This window comes from Budorcas taxicolor, chromosome 13, assembly GCF_023091745.1.
Source record: "Budorcas taxicolor isolate Tak-1 chromosome 13, Takin1.1, whole genome shotgun sequence".
Classification (NCBI taxonomy): domain Eukaryota; kingdom Metazoa; phylum Chordata; class Mammalia; order Artiodactyla; family Bovidae; genus Budorcas; species Budorcas taxicolor.
The window spans coordinates 29,571,222-29,586,950 of record NC_068922.1 but is presented as its reverse complement, the minus strand read 5'-3'; the positions used below and the strand labels follow the sequence as shown (position 1 = coordinate 29,586,950).

The window sequence follows — 15,729 nt, the reverse complement described above, 5'->3', positions numbered from 1 at the left end:
CTCTGCTTACTTCATCAAGAACGTCTTGCTCAAAAAGCAAGAAGTGCTGAACTCAGTAGTTGGTTGATGTTCTGGTGCCAGATTTTTTTTTTTTTTTTTTTTTAAGTCACAGTTCAATTTGCAGAGAGCACTTCTGTGGCTGTCCAAGTGGCCCAGCGCTCCAGGTATGGCGAGACACATGAGGGGCTGACAGCAGGTGGTGCTCCAGGGCACCCTGCTATCTCCAGCCTCTCCTCAATGGTTCCAGCCAGAGCCACCTCCAAGCTCCTTCAGCTTCAGTCTATTTCCAGGAACGGGCTCCAAGGCCAAGTAGTGTTGGAAACCTCCCTGCATAAGCGGAGTCTTGATTCCCCATAGCTCAGAAGCAATGTGGCACGGGGGCTGGGGGTGAGGATGACAGGTCGGTAGGAGTGTCATCTCCGTGCCTAACCTTACTTCTTTGGACCCTGAACATTCTTCCCTGTTGTTCTTTTGAGAGCACTGTTACATGCAGGGGACTCTAGCTCATTTTTTGGTGACCTTCTGATGTGGTCAGATTTGAAAGGCAGTGCCTGGGACTTGAATGGCAGGCAACTTTGGGGAAATAGAGAGTGTACCAGGGTCTTCCCTGGTGGTTCAGTGGTCAAGACTTTGACTTCCAGTGCAGGGTACAGGTTCGATCCTGGGTCAGTGAGCTAAGATCCTACATGTCTTGCAGCCAAAAGATCAGAACATAAAAAACCAGAAGCAATATTGTAGCAAATTCAATAGAGTTTTAAAATATCAAAGCTATTTTGAAAACAGAGAGAAGGTGCTCTAGACCCAGCAGATGTGAGCTGAAATTTCAGTCTAAGCCCCCAAATCAGCATTTTGGACCTTGTTTAAAGGGAGTCTCAGGATGACTGGTGATCATCCCGCCTTATTGACTGTTCATTTTTAATGACAAGAGGGAGATGGCATCTGTTTAAAGGAGGAGAGAAAAGCATTTGCAGAGAGAAGGTCACTTCACGTAGACTGGAGCCTTCTAATGCCATTTCCCACTTTTGCAGCAAATGGGTCAAAAGTAATGGAAAGGGAATCTGGGTTTAATTTTTTTCCATCTCCTCCCTCCACTCTCTTCTTTTTCTAAGATTAATTTAATTTATTTATTTATGGCTGTGCTGGATCTTCCTTGCTGTTCACAGGCCTTTTCCACTTGCAGCAAGCAGGGGCTCCTCTCCAGTTGCACTGCATGGTCTTCTCATTGCAGTGGCTTCTCTTACTGTGGAGCACGATTTCCAAGCGCTCAGGCTTCAGTAGTTGCAGCACCCCAGCTTAGTTGTCTCACAGCACGTGGGATCTTCCCAGACCAGGGATAGAACGCATGTCCCCTGCACCCTCCATTAGCAGGTGGATTCTTTTTTATTATTATTTTTTAATTTATTTAATTGAAGGCTAATTACTTTACAATATTGTAGTGTTTTTGCCATACATTGACATGAATCAGCCATGGGTGTACATGTGTTCCCCATCCTGAACCCCCCCTCCCACCTCCCTCCCCATCCCATCCCTCTGAGTCAATCTCAGTGCACCAGTTTTATCCACTGAGCCACCAGGAAAGCCCCCTCCCTCCATTCTAACTGATTGAAACATTAAATGCGAATGGAAGTTTTTGAAATGATATGTTGATATTATCCTGTGTTGGCAGAAAGCTTGTCCCACAAAGTGCTTGTAAACATACATAAGCCTGCTCAGTCTTCAAATAGGAGTGCTTAGACTTGGAATTCAAAATTGGTGTCCCATTTTTGAAAAGGAAGCCAAGGGTTGTCAATATGTATTGCCGGGGGGCCCAAGAAGGACCACGTGGGCTGTAACTGCAGACAAAGCCGGTGATGCTCAGGGCACTCTCCATCCTGCATCCCTCGGGTTCCCTCTCCCCAGTGCTCCCCGGGCTCTGTTCCTCCTGGTCTTCTCCCTTCCCATGCCCCCACCCCCACCCACCATCTTTCCCACTGGCTAAGTTCCATTCTGCCATAGAGCCACTTTCCAACTCTGGGAGGTGGAGAGACAGAGAGCGGATTACTGGAGGCTAGAGGCTGAAACCCTAAAGGTCTTTCTCTAAGAAGAACCTTTCATTTTTTTTTTTTTTTTTTTCCTTTATTTTAATTTACAATACTGTATTGGTTTTGCCATACATTAGAACCTTTCATTTTAAAGACAGGCCAGGGACTTCCCTGGTGGTTAAGACTCTGTGCTTCCAGTGCCGGGGCTGTGGGTTCAATTCCTGGTCAGGGAACTAGATCCTACATGCTTATAGTCAAATAAATAAATAAAGCAAAATAAGTTAAATAAATAAAAAAAAAAAAAAAAACAGGCCAGGTGGAGAGGGCTGTTAGATAGCTTTTAGTATAGGGTCATAGCCGAGAGGGGGCTGGAGGAGCCAGCTGCTGCTCCCCTACAGAGCCAGCCAGGGCCAATCACAGGCTACTGCACAGCTGGGCCGCAAGACCAGTCCAGCTTGCCTCTCACCTCTTCCATTTTCAGGGTGGCTCAGATGTTGAAGAATCTGCCTACAATGAGGGTGACCCAAGTTTGATCCCTGGGTCAGGAAAATCTCCTGGAGAAGGGCATGGCAACCCACTCCAGTATGCTTGCCTGGAGAATTCCACGAACAGAGAAGCCTGGCAGGCTATAGTCTGTGAGGTCACAAAGAGTCAGACATGACTGAGCAACTAACACTTTCACTTTCAAGCTTTTTAGGTCACATTTGCCTTTAAGGGGACATGACCTGCACTGGATCCTGAGATTATTACCAAGATCAAATAATAGAACCCACGTGATAGTTCTTTGGAAGCTTTAATACCCCACGCATATACACGGTTTTAAAAAAAATCATATTTATGGTTCTGTTTGCCACCCATTTCCTCCCTCACCAAACTCACTCCCTAGATCCATACCTACCCTCATACAATCGTGGCAGGAGAAAGTGGAAGCAGGTCATTCTCTTACATATTTGGTCATTCAAGGCTAGAAAGAAAAATGTAACTATCAAATGTAATTGGCTGATAAAGCTCAGCTTTCTCTTATGGCTAGAATGGTTGGCCCTAGATCCCAAAGGCAGCTTGTTTCTAGTGCTTAAGAATAAACCCCAGGGATTTTCCTGGTGGTCCAGTGGCTAAGAGTCCATGCTCCTAATGCAGGGGGCCTGGGTTCAGTCCCTGGTCAGGGAAGTATATCCGATGTGCTACAACTAAGACCCGGTGCAGCCAAAAAAAAAGCATAAATCTCTGAGAACTATCAAAGTTAGAGATCAGAATTTAGAAATTAAACATAAATTTTACGCTCTTCTTTGCTCCAGACTGAGGGTTTACCCTATCATTAAGCAAAAATAATTTAATGATTACTAAACACTTTCTATCAGAGAAGGCAATTGCACCCCACTCCAGTACTCTTGCCTGAAAAATCCCATGGACGGAGGAGCCTGGTAGGCTGCAGTCCATGAGGTCGAATAAGAGTCAGACATGACTGAGCGACTTCACTTTCACTTTACACTTTCATGCATTGGAGAAGGAAATGGCAACTCACTCCAGTGTTCTTGCCTGGAGAACCCCAGGGACAGAGGAGTCTGTTAGGAGGCTGTCTATGGGGTCGCACAGAGTCGGACATGACTGAAGCGACTTAGCAGCGGCAGTAGCAAACACTTTCTATATTAAAATGTTAGTATTTTCCCATGGTTTTCATTAATCAAAGCAAGAAAATGCAGATTTCCTTCAGGTCCTGAAGCAAACATTTGGAAGTTAGATTCTTCACTTCCAAAGGGTTTTTTTCTTTGTAGATTTAAATTCACATGCTATATGTGTGGAATCTAGAAAAATGGTACTGATGAACCTATTTGCAGGGCAGGAATAGAGACACAGATGTAAAGAAAGGACTTGTGGACGGTGGGGGCGGGGGCAGGAGGGGAAGGACAGGGTGGGACGAATTGGGAGAATAGCGCTGAAATATATACACTACTATGTGTAAAATAGATAGCCAGTGGGAAGCTGCTCTATAGCACAGGGACCCCAGCTCAGTGCTCTCTGATGACCCAGAGGTAGTCCAAGACGGTGGGGGTAGTCCAGGAGGGAGGAGACATGTGTGTACATATAGCTGATTCCTGTTGTTGTGCAGGAGAAACTAACACAACATTGTAAAGCAATTATATTCCAATTAAAAAAAATTTTTTAAGTAAAATCGGAAATTCCACATTAAAAAATTTACGTGCTATAAAGTATTTCACTGTAAAGCAATATTGGGGCTTGTTTTAGGTGATTTTTTTTTAATGTGAGTTATAGAGAGTTCCTTGAATATCAGTTATTTCAGTAAATATGTACATTGGAAAATAAGATAATTTAGTTTCTGGTTGCCTTTAGCATGTATTATATTCATGTTTAAGTTTTCTGTGTTCATTAATTTATTATTCACAAATTACACGGTAATAAGGAATGAGCAAGAAAGTAGAATGTGCAAAGTTTAAAGTAGGACCACGTTTACACCAAGAAATAGCTATTTGTGTTAAGACTGTATTTGTTTTATTTAAAGTTTAAAAACTAGAACAGCTATTTATGGAAATATTGATTGAAATAGGCTTTGTCGAAGTAATGTGTCTAAGCTGTTCCATATCTTTAAAAACTAACTTTCTGCTTTTAAAAACTAAACGTTAGCAGATGTTTGCCTATTTACAAGATTTTCTCTTCAAACATTTATTAACTTTCACGATGAGGTAACAGTTTTGCTTTCTGCCTAATTACAGTGCACACCCTTCCTAAGAAAACCCTCCATGTGTACTTGGATTGTCTACTTGGACATGGAGTAGAACATATTTCAGTTGGGTTGTGTGCGTAGCAGCCGCTGAGTTTGAAAGATTAAAGCGTGAATATGGAGAGCTTGAAAATGATAACAATTAAAAGTCTTGGGACTGCCCTGGTGGTCCAGTGGCTAAGCCTCTGTGCTTCCACTGCAGGGGGCGTGGGTTTGATCCCTCGTTGGGGAACTAAGATCCCACATGCCAGAGGTGCAACCAAAAAAAAAAAACGGTAAAAGTCTTCATTTTCCCACATTGCCTCCCTGTTCCCAAATAAGCACTAAATATTCAACTAGCTGATTGATTGGAAAGGAAACATCACAATGCTGGAAGAACATATTTACATTTTTGTGGTGGTCAAAGTGATTGTTTTGGAGCCTTCCTCAGGTTCCTTCCTATTTTAGGATAAAATCATAACTGTTTAATCCTGTGTGTGGCTCGTTAGCTCAAGCTTTTTAAAACCCCATGGAAGTTCCATGAGGGTCATGGGTTCAGTCCCCATATGGCCCTTGTATATGGTATCCAACTGCTCCAGGCAAGTGAGGGGGAAGTTATAAGATTTGTGTCAACTCACAGCTTCCTGAAAAACAAGTCAGCATTTGGCCCACTGAGGATGTGTGGGTGGTGTCATCCGTGCCTGGGTTAGCACATGGGAGCATGAAATAAGATCACTCAACAAAGATCATCTCACAGTACATTGGATCTAAGCATGCATCTGCAGTCACAAAATGTCATAATCCGGAGCCCTGGAAAGGATCACCAGGTCTTGCCAGAATCACTGTGGGCTGATGGAAAACCTTGTTCTAGGAAGTGATCACTGTGTTTGCTAAATTTAGTTCTAATAAGAAAGAAGGTAGATGTGACCTAATTGAGCAGAAAAACGGGAATCCAGAAGTAATTGCTGGTTCTTTGTGTGAAGATTATTGTGTCCAGTATACAGTTTTCTGCCACTGTCCTCATTTCTATTTTTTGGGTCAACCTTAAGAATCTTCACTCCAAATGGATGATCATGACCATCAATTTCAAAAGAACATCTCATCCTAAAAAAGTTAAGCACATGACTAAATTTGCTGATATCAACGACAAAATGATTTAAACATCTTTCCTTTGCACAATTATAATACTTGAATGTGACTTTTTCAAAGGAGAACCAAAAGATACATTATCTGTCCTAGCCTCAGTGAAAGACCTGAACTTAAATCCATAACTTAAAATCTTTTTGCATCAGCTGATTTGGATAAATGTGCTTCTGAGTGTGAAGATGGGGTGGACTTGGGAAGAAATATACAGTCAAGTTGTACCCAAATGTGAAAGCTGTGATGTGTTGATTGTAATAAGCATGAACTGCTTGGGTGGGTCCTTTGTAGGTCAGTGTCCAATGCTCTCAAACCCTGCCCTCATAATATTTTGACATCTGTTCAACTTGGAGCCTCTGCCCAGGTCTCTCTTCTCACCTGTGTTGAGAAGGCGGGGTCAGGAAAGCTTACCCTTCCTCCTGTTTCTGTCTGCACCATTACGCACTCCACATAGGCACCAGAAAGCCATTCTCTGTGGTCTTGGGACTGGACTTCAATAGGAATCCCTCCATTAATTTTTCCACCAATAGTCTTCCTCTGTTTTGGTCCATTTTGCCTATTTTTAAAAAGTGAATTGCTTCACTCTCCTGCTCAAAAATCTTCAGTGACCCTCTGCTATCAAGAGTCTGCAATTTCTCACTCACTTCCCGATACACCAAGTCCTTTTATGACTGTCACAGAATCTGGAAGGTAACTTAGAGGTTCATCAGGTCTGATCGAAGTGCTCCATTGTGCCTGCCTGATGAGCCATTTCTTCTCACTTCTTAAATATTTTCTGTGCTATGGAGCATACTATTTATCCTTGCAGCCAGCACTTTTAGAAAGTTCTTCTTCATCACAAGTGTAATCCTAGCTAATTCTGCACCAATTCTCTGGTCGTGGCTTATCCTCAGCCAGGAAAACCTGGAATCACCCACTGTTTTAAAATATAGATCGTATATATATATTTGGCTGTGTTGGGTCTTTGTTGCTGTGCTCGGGGTTTCTCAGCAAGCGGGGGCTACTCTAGTTGCGCTGTCCGGGCTTCTCATTGCGGTGGCATCTCTTGTTGTGGAACTCGGACACTAGGTGAGTGGGCTCAGCAGTTGTGGCACACGGGCTTAGTTGCTTGACAGCATGTGGGATCTTCCAGAGCAGAGGTGGAACCTGTGTCCGCTGTATTGGCAGGTGGATTCCCAACCCCTGGAACACCAGAGAACTCCTGGATTGTATTCTTATTCAGGTATGGGGAGGTCAACAGACCAGGAGATGACTACCATGGAAGAGATCATTTGTTATGCTCATTTTTTCCAAGAGGAAGGGGTACATCACTCCACAGGGGGACACACAGGGAAGCAACAGGGCCAGCCAGGAGGCAAAGGCCCTGAGAGGAGAACATAGACAAAAGCCTTTATTGTGGATTTCTTGTAAAAGAATGGGTGGAGCAGGGTAAGCAGGCCAGGCAGGGTTAGAACTGGCTAGTTTGAATAATTTCAGCAGGCTCTGGAGCATGGGGGCTGCGTGCAGTTGTCTGATATCTGGCCCTGGGAAGATTAGAGCAGGTGGATAGCAACCTGGGGCTGGAATTCGAGCTCCATAAAGGAAATGGTTGGGGTGTGGGCTCTGGATGGGTTAGCTTGCAGCTGAAGGCAGGCTCACAGGTGAGCCCTCCAAGGTAATAATTTACCATCTTGTGGAGTCAACTAGCCTTAAGAAATGCAGTCCCTCCTGGGTCAGAAAAGACCCAAGAGATCAAAGTGGCAAAATACAAAATAAATAAACACAATTTTTAAAATTAATTATTTATTTTAATTTTCATTGATTTTTGTGCGGGGTCTTTGTTGCATGCACAGGCTTTCTCTAGCTGCAGTGCCAGGGCTTAATTGTCTCGAGGCATGTGGGCTGTTAGTTCCCTGATCAGGGATCAAACCCTCATCTCCTGCATTGGACGGCAGATTCTTAACCGCTGAACCACCAGGAAAGTCCCTAAAAAGACATGATTAATACACCTGTCCACTCTGATGATCCCATCTCAGGTACAAACAAGCTACGTAACATGAATGAAAGCCTCCAGCTCCTCATGGGTACAGTGAAGGGGTCAAGGTTATTAGCACAGCCAAGAGCTCACTCTGTCTTCTTTGTAGGGGTGAAGCCTCCAACGCTTCCTACTACTTCTCCCCATCCCCAGGTTCCCAGCGGACATTTTACTCACAGGCACCCTCTCCCTCCCTGATAATGTGCCAGGAAAACCATTCGCCCTGAGCCACCCTGGAACTTCATTTTAATCTCTTTCGCATGTGGACTTCTCTGCCTACCTTTGTGTCCTGAATTCTTTGGGCCAACAGGCTGTCTTTGGGGCACTCTTTGAACTTTTGAGCTCTGGTTGTTGTTGTTTAGTCGACAAGTCATGTCTGACCTCTTCTGCAATCCCGTGGACTATAGGCCGCCAGACTCCTCTGTCCATGGTATTTCCCAGGCAAGAATACTGGAGTGGGTTGCCATTTCCTTTTCCAGGGGATCTTCCCGACCAGGGAACAAACCTACAACTCCTGCATTGGCAGAGGGATTCCTTACATCTGAGCCACCAGGGAAGCCCCACTTTGAGTTTTGAGCTTGAGCTGAATGATTATTCTCTGTACACGCTATACCTGTGTTCCATTTAACAGGTGACATTTAATAATGCCTTTGTGAAGTGAAAGTGTTAGTCGCTCAGTTGTGTCTAACTCTTTGTGCCCTGGACTATAGCCCACCAGGCTCCTCTGACCATGGAATTTTCCAGGCAAGAATACTGGACTGGGTTGCCATGCTCTTCTGAAGGCAGAACTAAAAATAGCCTGGATTTCCAAGTATAAGACAAAACATGGCAGACCTTCTGTACTACAACCTGGAAAAATAAATCTCCATCTTATGTTGCAGAATCATTAACTAAGTTGGCAGTGAAGAGAAGCGTGGAACTCATTTTCAAGGCAGGAGCAGAAAATAAAATCCCTTTATTGACATTGATGCCAATACACGAGCTATAAGTTAGATGGCAAAATATTAATTCATTTGGCACAAATGAAGAACCAATTCTATAAATGTAAATGGTGTGGAAAATATTATATGCTGACCATCACTGTGGAAAAACATCACAAGGACCAACTCTTCTCTTGTTCAGAAGAGTCCGAATTTTTTTTCCCCCTTCAGATCAAGCAGGAATGTTAAATTGTGTTGTGAAAACTTAAATTTCTTAGAAAACGCCTGTAAATTGGATTCCATAAATATTTGTGTTAATTAGAACATTATAAGGTTTTATAATATGTAGGCGTAAGCATAGTTTACAGTGCTGTCCCATTAAATGAGCATTTACTCAAACAGATGTAACAAGCAGAAATGGTGTTTCACTAAACAAATGTACATTTTCAAATGTTAAATGGATAGCAGCTAATTAACAGAATTTTCATTGCACTCCTCAGTTTTTGCTTATGATCACATAAATAGGACTTTTCAGCTCTTAAAGTTTAAAAGGGAGCTTAGATGTTCAGTCCTTTGAAAATAAATACATGCATGCTGTGCTAAGTCGCTCGATCATGTCTCTTTGCACCCCATGGACTGTAGCCCGCCAGGCTCCTCTGTCCATGGGGATTCTCTAGGCAAGACTACTGGAGTAGCGTGCCATGCCCTCCTCCAGGGGATACACACTGAATCATATGCTTGGAGGGCAAACCCCTCAGATTCTGCTTCTCCCTCTTGTCCTGCAAGGAAGGCTGTGTCAGTGTAGAACATACTGGAATAACCCTGGAAATTTAGTGCAGCAGAGTGGTGGGTAGGCGGGAGCAGGTGTAGAGGTGTGGGAATGATTAGGATTTGCCAAGAGAAAAGGGAAACCTTGGTCCTTCCTGATAGAGGGTTATTTTAGAGCTTAAAAACTTGCTGGTTAAAAAGAACCTTCCTAAGCCAAAAGGCACTACCCAAAGCCTGGGACTGTCTTGTCGCGGTTGTTTTTTCTCTGACTCTCCCGCCCCTTCTCCCAGGATCCTCGCCTCAGTACTTTCATAGTTCCTGGACTTCCCTGGATTCCTGAGTGGCTGTCACGAACTGTAAAAGGGGGACTCCCTGGTGGTTCCATGGTTAAAACTGTGCTTCCATTGTAGGGGGCACAAGCTCGATCACTGGTCAGGGGAACTAAGATCCTGCATGCCCTGCAGCCAAAGAAATAAATAAATAAAGTATAATTGGTATCTACAGTATTTAAAAAAAAAAATTGTAAAGGGACTGAGAGTCTGCCCTCTTTGTCAGCTAGTAAGCTAGTCAGCTGTGGTTTTATAGATGCTGGTAGAAGACAGAGGGTTTCCCAGGTGGCACTAACGGTAAGAACCTGCCTAGCCGTGCAGGAGACGTAAGATTTGCAGGTTTGATCCCTGAGTTGGAAAGATCCCCTGGAAGAGGACATGACAATCCACTCCAGCATTTTTGCCTGGAGAATCCCACGGACAGGAGCCTGGCTGGCTGCAGTCCATAGCTTTGCAAAGAGTTGGACAAGTCTAAAGTGAATTAAAATGCACACACACACAAAAAAACCACAACATTTTAGAATCAAAGACTCACAGCAGTAGCATTGCCAGATGATCAGCAATCTCATCCTTATGCTTTTCCTAGAGGGCAACTCAGAGAGGGCCCAGTGATATGTGTACATGAGATGGGTTACGTTACAGGAGAGAAGCCTGTGCTAAGTTGCTTCAGTTGTGTCTGCAGCATATTTGTGCCATATTTTACCTTCCACATATAAATGATATCATATGGTATTTCTCTTCTCACTTAGTATGAGAATCTCCAGGTACATCCTTGTTGCTGTAAATGGCATTATTTTGTTCTTTTTTATGGCTGAGTAGTATTCCATTGTATATGCATCTTATCCATTCATCTGTCTATGGACATTTGGGTTGTTCCCATGTTTTGGCTACTGTGAACAGTGCTGCTATGAACATAAGGGTACGTGTATCTTTTTCAAATTATAGTTTTGTCTGAGAATTTGCCCAGGAGTGGGATTGCTGAATCATATGGTAATTCTATTTTTAGTTTTCTGGACAACCTCCATACTGTTCTCCATAGTGGTTGCACCAACTGACATTCCCACCGAGAGGGTAGGAGGGCTCCCTTTTCTCCACACCCTCTCCACCATTTAAATAAACATCCTTGAAGAGACAGTCTACAACCACTGGTAGTCAGTGCCTGGCTCATGAAATGTGCAGAAATGCGGGAGCCTACGAGAATTCACGTTCAGCAGAACATTAACAGTGATTTCTGCCACCCCTCCAGCTCTCTGTGTCCTTGGGAATTGTCAGTGATAGGTGTGAAGGAGAAAGCGTATCTTCCACAAACCACAGTCAGCCGCAGTCAGCTCCTTGCATGAACCTTTTTAGGAAGGCATTCATAAACTTCCTGAAAACCTTTGACGATCCTTGTTTCAGAGTCAGATGTTGGGAAAGAGGAAGCTCCTTAAACCCTCACCATGCGCTGTGCTGCATGCCAGGCCCTTGCACTCACCATCTCATGGCAGCTCTCAGAGACAGTTACGGGGGGCATCACCTGCATTTTTTACAGATGGGAAAACTCCAGTTAAGAGCATAGAGCAGTAAGTGGCGAGAAGAGAGACAAATCCAGGTGGTCAGAGCTCCAAGCCCTGTGCTCTGCAAAATGTCTTTCCTGTTTCATTTTTCTTCCATTGAGAAGCTTTTGGAGGAGGAAGAGGTGTGAGGGATGGCTTTGAGATTTTGTTTGACCAGGTAAAGATAGAGGAACACTGGCAAGGGGGCAAAATCAGGAATGATCTTGTGGCCCACAGACACCTTACATACATCATCCCCTTTCTTCTCCTAGGAATCCTACAATGTTTTCAAGGCAGTTGGAACCCCTGTTATATGGATGAAGAAATGGAGACTCATGAGGGCTAAAGTCTTGCCAGCTCCTTCCTTTCCTGAGCTCCCTCATGCTGAGTAGCTGTGGTACTTTGGAATGCCATGCCTCCAATTTTCCCCTTCTCAGAGCACAATCTACCCATCTGGATCCTGCAAAATTGGCCCCTTGACCACTTTTCATTAACCTCCTCACCTGAGTCCTGGGATATGGCAACCTATAGCGATTTCCTAGGACAAATATTCTAGGAACATAGTACTTAGTTTGTCTCCTGGAGACTATGAAAACAAACACATTTCTCTCTGCCTTTATGTTTCTCGGATTCTGGAATTTATTTGCTTGTTTACTTAGGTTTAATCAAAGTAAACAAAAAACAGAATAGAGACTCAAAGAGGCTGACGGACTTGACTGAGACCACATAACTCTGAAATGAGGAGCCTGGAAGCTGACCCCAGATGATTTGGCTGTGAAACATGTTCTGTACACACACCCCACACCTCCTGCCCTCCCAGCACTGTACCCCCACCCCATAGTTCATATCAAAGACCCTAAAGTACCCTAGTAATTAAGCTTCATCTAAAACAGAAAAGAAAATTTTTATGGGTATATAGAATTTTTAAGAATTTTATTTATTTATTAATTTTTTTCATTTTTATACAGTTTTTAAAGGTTACTTTCCACTACAGTTCTGAAAAGAAAATTTTAATAATAGGTCCACTCTAGCTTGTTAAGTAATTCTGTTTCTTTGGAAAGAGAAGCACATGTGTGTAATTTAAGCACTGCTCTGACCGCAGCTGCTTCAAGCACCTTTGTCTCTCATGTTTTGATCTTGTATCTTTATCTTTCATGTAGTGACATTTCAAGTGCCAGCGAGCCTCACAGTTCAGTTCAGTTCAGTCACTCAGTCGTGTCCGACTCTTTGCGACCCCATGAATCGCAGCACGCCAGGCCTCCCTGTCCATCACCATCTCCCGGAGTTCACTCCAACTCACATCGATCGAGTCAGTGATGCCATCCAGCCATCTCATCCTCTGTCGTCCCCTTCTCCTCCTGCCCCCAATCCCTCTCAGCATCAGAGTCTTTTCCAATGAGTCAACTCTTCACATGAGGTGGCCAAAGTACTGGAGTTTCAGCTTTAGCATAATTCCTTCCAAAGAAATCCCAGGGCTGATCTCCTTCAGAATGGACTTGTTGGATCTCCTTGCAGTCCAAGGGACTCTCAAGAGTCTTCTCCAACACACTTGGACTATTCACAGCCTTCCAACAAGTCTCTTTGGTTTGCCTTTTTTGCCCCTTTTTAAAAATTCTAAAAGTAATTAATGTCAGCTTCCTCACAATTAGCAACATTTAGCACTTTCTAACTGGTCTCTTCCTAGAGAGAGAAATGACTTGCTAATTTTTTTTTAAATAATAAACATCTGAAAGCTTCTTATTCAGAAGAAATGCCATGTAATTTTGCTCTTGACTGAGACCTGGACAAACTATTAAAAGTGCATATCCTTAGATGTAAGGTGGTCTGGAAAGACATACACACGCAGAGAGAGAATTTTTTCCTCCACCAGGTTCCCTTGGCAACCATTCCATGAACATCTGCCAACACATCTTTAAAGCTTGGCTGTGGTGTGTATGTTGATTTTATAGATATGCTTAATGTTGCTCATTAACTTCACAGTTTGCAGATTCTTCCAAATTCTCTTAAGGGGACTTGGTACCTTTGTGAAAAGCTTAAAATACCAATAAAACCAAAGTCTTCTTCAAGTGGTTTCTTATAGTGATTTACTTACAAATCCCTCCGGGTTCTCTGTCACTTCAGTGTTGCATCATCACTGTTCGTTTGTTTAACTGTGAAGGAGATTGTATGAAGCTTAGAGAAAAAGTTACCGTATTTACACTTCTCTGTTGTAGTCATTGGACTTCCCTGGTGGCTCAGACGGTAAAGCGTCTGCCTACAATGCGGGAGACCCAGGTTCGATCCCTGGGTTGGGAAGATCTCCTGGAGAAGGAAATGGCAACCCACTCCAGTACTCTTGACTGAAAAATTCCATGGACTTGTAGGCTACAGTCCATGGGGTCGCAAAGAGTCGGACATGACTGAGCAACTTCAATGTCAATGTCAATGTTGTAATCATAGCATACTTTCCCGTAGTGGCTCAGATGGTAAAGAATCCGCCTGGAATGCAGGAGACCTGGGCTCAATTCCTGGGTCAGGAAAATCCCTCTGGAGACAGGAATGGCAACCCACTCCAGCATTCCTGCCTGGGAAATCCCATGGACAGAGGAGCCTGGTGGGCTACAGTCCAGTTCAGTTCAGTCACTCAGTCATATCCGACTCTTTGCGACCCCATGAACTGCAGCATACCAGGCCTCCCTGTCCATCACCAACTCCCGGAGTCCACCCAAACCCATGTCCATCGAGTCGGTGATGCCATCCAACCATCTCATCCTCTGTCGTCCCCTTCTCCTCCTGCCCGCAATCTTTCCCATCATCAGGGTATTTTCAAATGAGTCAGCTCTTCACATGAGGTGGCCAGAGTATTAGAGTTTCAGCTTCAACATCAGTACTTCCAATGAACACCCAGGACTGATCTCCTTCAGAATGGACTGGTTGGATCTCCTTGCAGTCCAAGGGACTCTCAAGAGTCTTCTCCAACACCACAATTCAAAAGCTTCATTTCTTTGGCGCTCAGCTTTCTTTATAGTCCAACTCTCACATCCATACGTGACCACTGGAAAAACCATAGCTTTGACTAGACGGACCTTTGTTGGCAAAGTAATGTCTCTGCTTTTTAATATGCTGTCTAGGTTGGTCATAACTTTCCTTCCAAGGGGTAAATGTCTTTTAATTTCATGGCTGTAGTCACCATCTGCAGTGATTTTGGAGCCCAGAAAAATAAAGTCAGCCACTGTTTCCACTGTTTCCCCATCTATTTCCCATGGAGTGATGGGACCAGATGCCATGATCTTTGTTCTCTGAATGTTGAGCTTTACGCCAACTTTTTCACTCTCCTCTTTCACTTTCATCAAGAGGCTTTTTAGTTCCTCTTCACTTTCTGCCATAAGAGTCGTGTCATCTGCATATCTGAGGTGATTGATATTTCTCCCGGCAGTCTTGATTCCAGCTTGTGCTTCTTCCAGCCCAGCGTTTCTCATGATGTACTCTGCATATATGTTAAATAAGCAGGGTGACAATATACAGCCTTGACGCACTCCTTTACTTATTTGGAACCAGTCTGTTGTTCCATGTCCAGTTCTAACTGTTGCTTCCTGACCTGCATATAGGTTTCTCAAGAGGCAGGTCAGGTGGTCTGGTACTCCCATCTCTTTCAGAATTTTCCACAGTTTATTGTGATCCACACAATCAAAGGCTTTGGCATGGTCAATAAAGCAGAAATAGATGTTTTTCTGGAACTCTCTTGCTTTTTCCATGATCCAGCGGATGTTGGCAATTTGATCTCTGGTTCCTCTTCCTTTTCTAAAACCAGCTTGAACATCTGGAAGTTCACGGTTCACGTATTGCAGAAGCCTGGCTTGGAGAATTTTGAGCATTACTTTACTAGCATGTGAGATGAGTGCAATTGTGCGGTAGTTTGAGCATTCTTTGGCATTGCCTTTGGGTCACAGTCCATGGGGTCGCAAAGGGTTGGACATGACTGAATGACTAACACTTTCTCTTTCATATCTGAGGAAAACAAGGATGCTCTGTTAGGTATATATATATGCATCAGTTTTTATGGGAAAGTTCTTAAAAACTGGAACTGAAGCTTTTTCTTTTTGATATATTTAGCATCATTTTGGTGTTCAATAACTGCTTCAATTCTGATTTCTTTTGAAGAGTTAAAGCATTCTTTTATTTTAAATTGGTTTGAGTTTTTTCAGAAAAATTTCCCCCAAGATAAGCAATTATGTTTTCATATCGTACTTTTAAAGCTACATCGACATGATTTCTGCTGTCATTTTAAAAGAGTGGATTGTGTCAGT

The 15,729-nt window shown here is 43.5% G+C and overlaps 1 protein-coding gene and 1 non-coding gene across 3 annotated transcripts in view; both read left to right on the top strand.

Annotated features, from left to right (window-relative positions):
* The window catches only part of FAM171A1 (family with sequence similarity 171 member A1), a 127,943-nt gene that overhangs the window by 48,361 nt on the left and 63,853 nt on the right, over positions 1 to 15,729 (top strand). The window lies entirely within an intron of this gene.
* Positions 13,667 to 13,738, top strand: TRNAC-ACA (transfer RNA cysteine (anticodon ACA)). The gene has a single exon. It is a non-coding gene; the product is annotated as a tRNA-Cys (tRNA).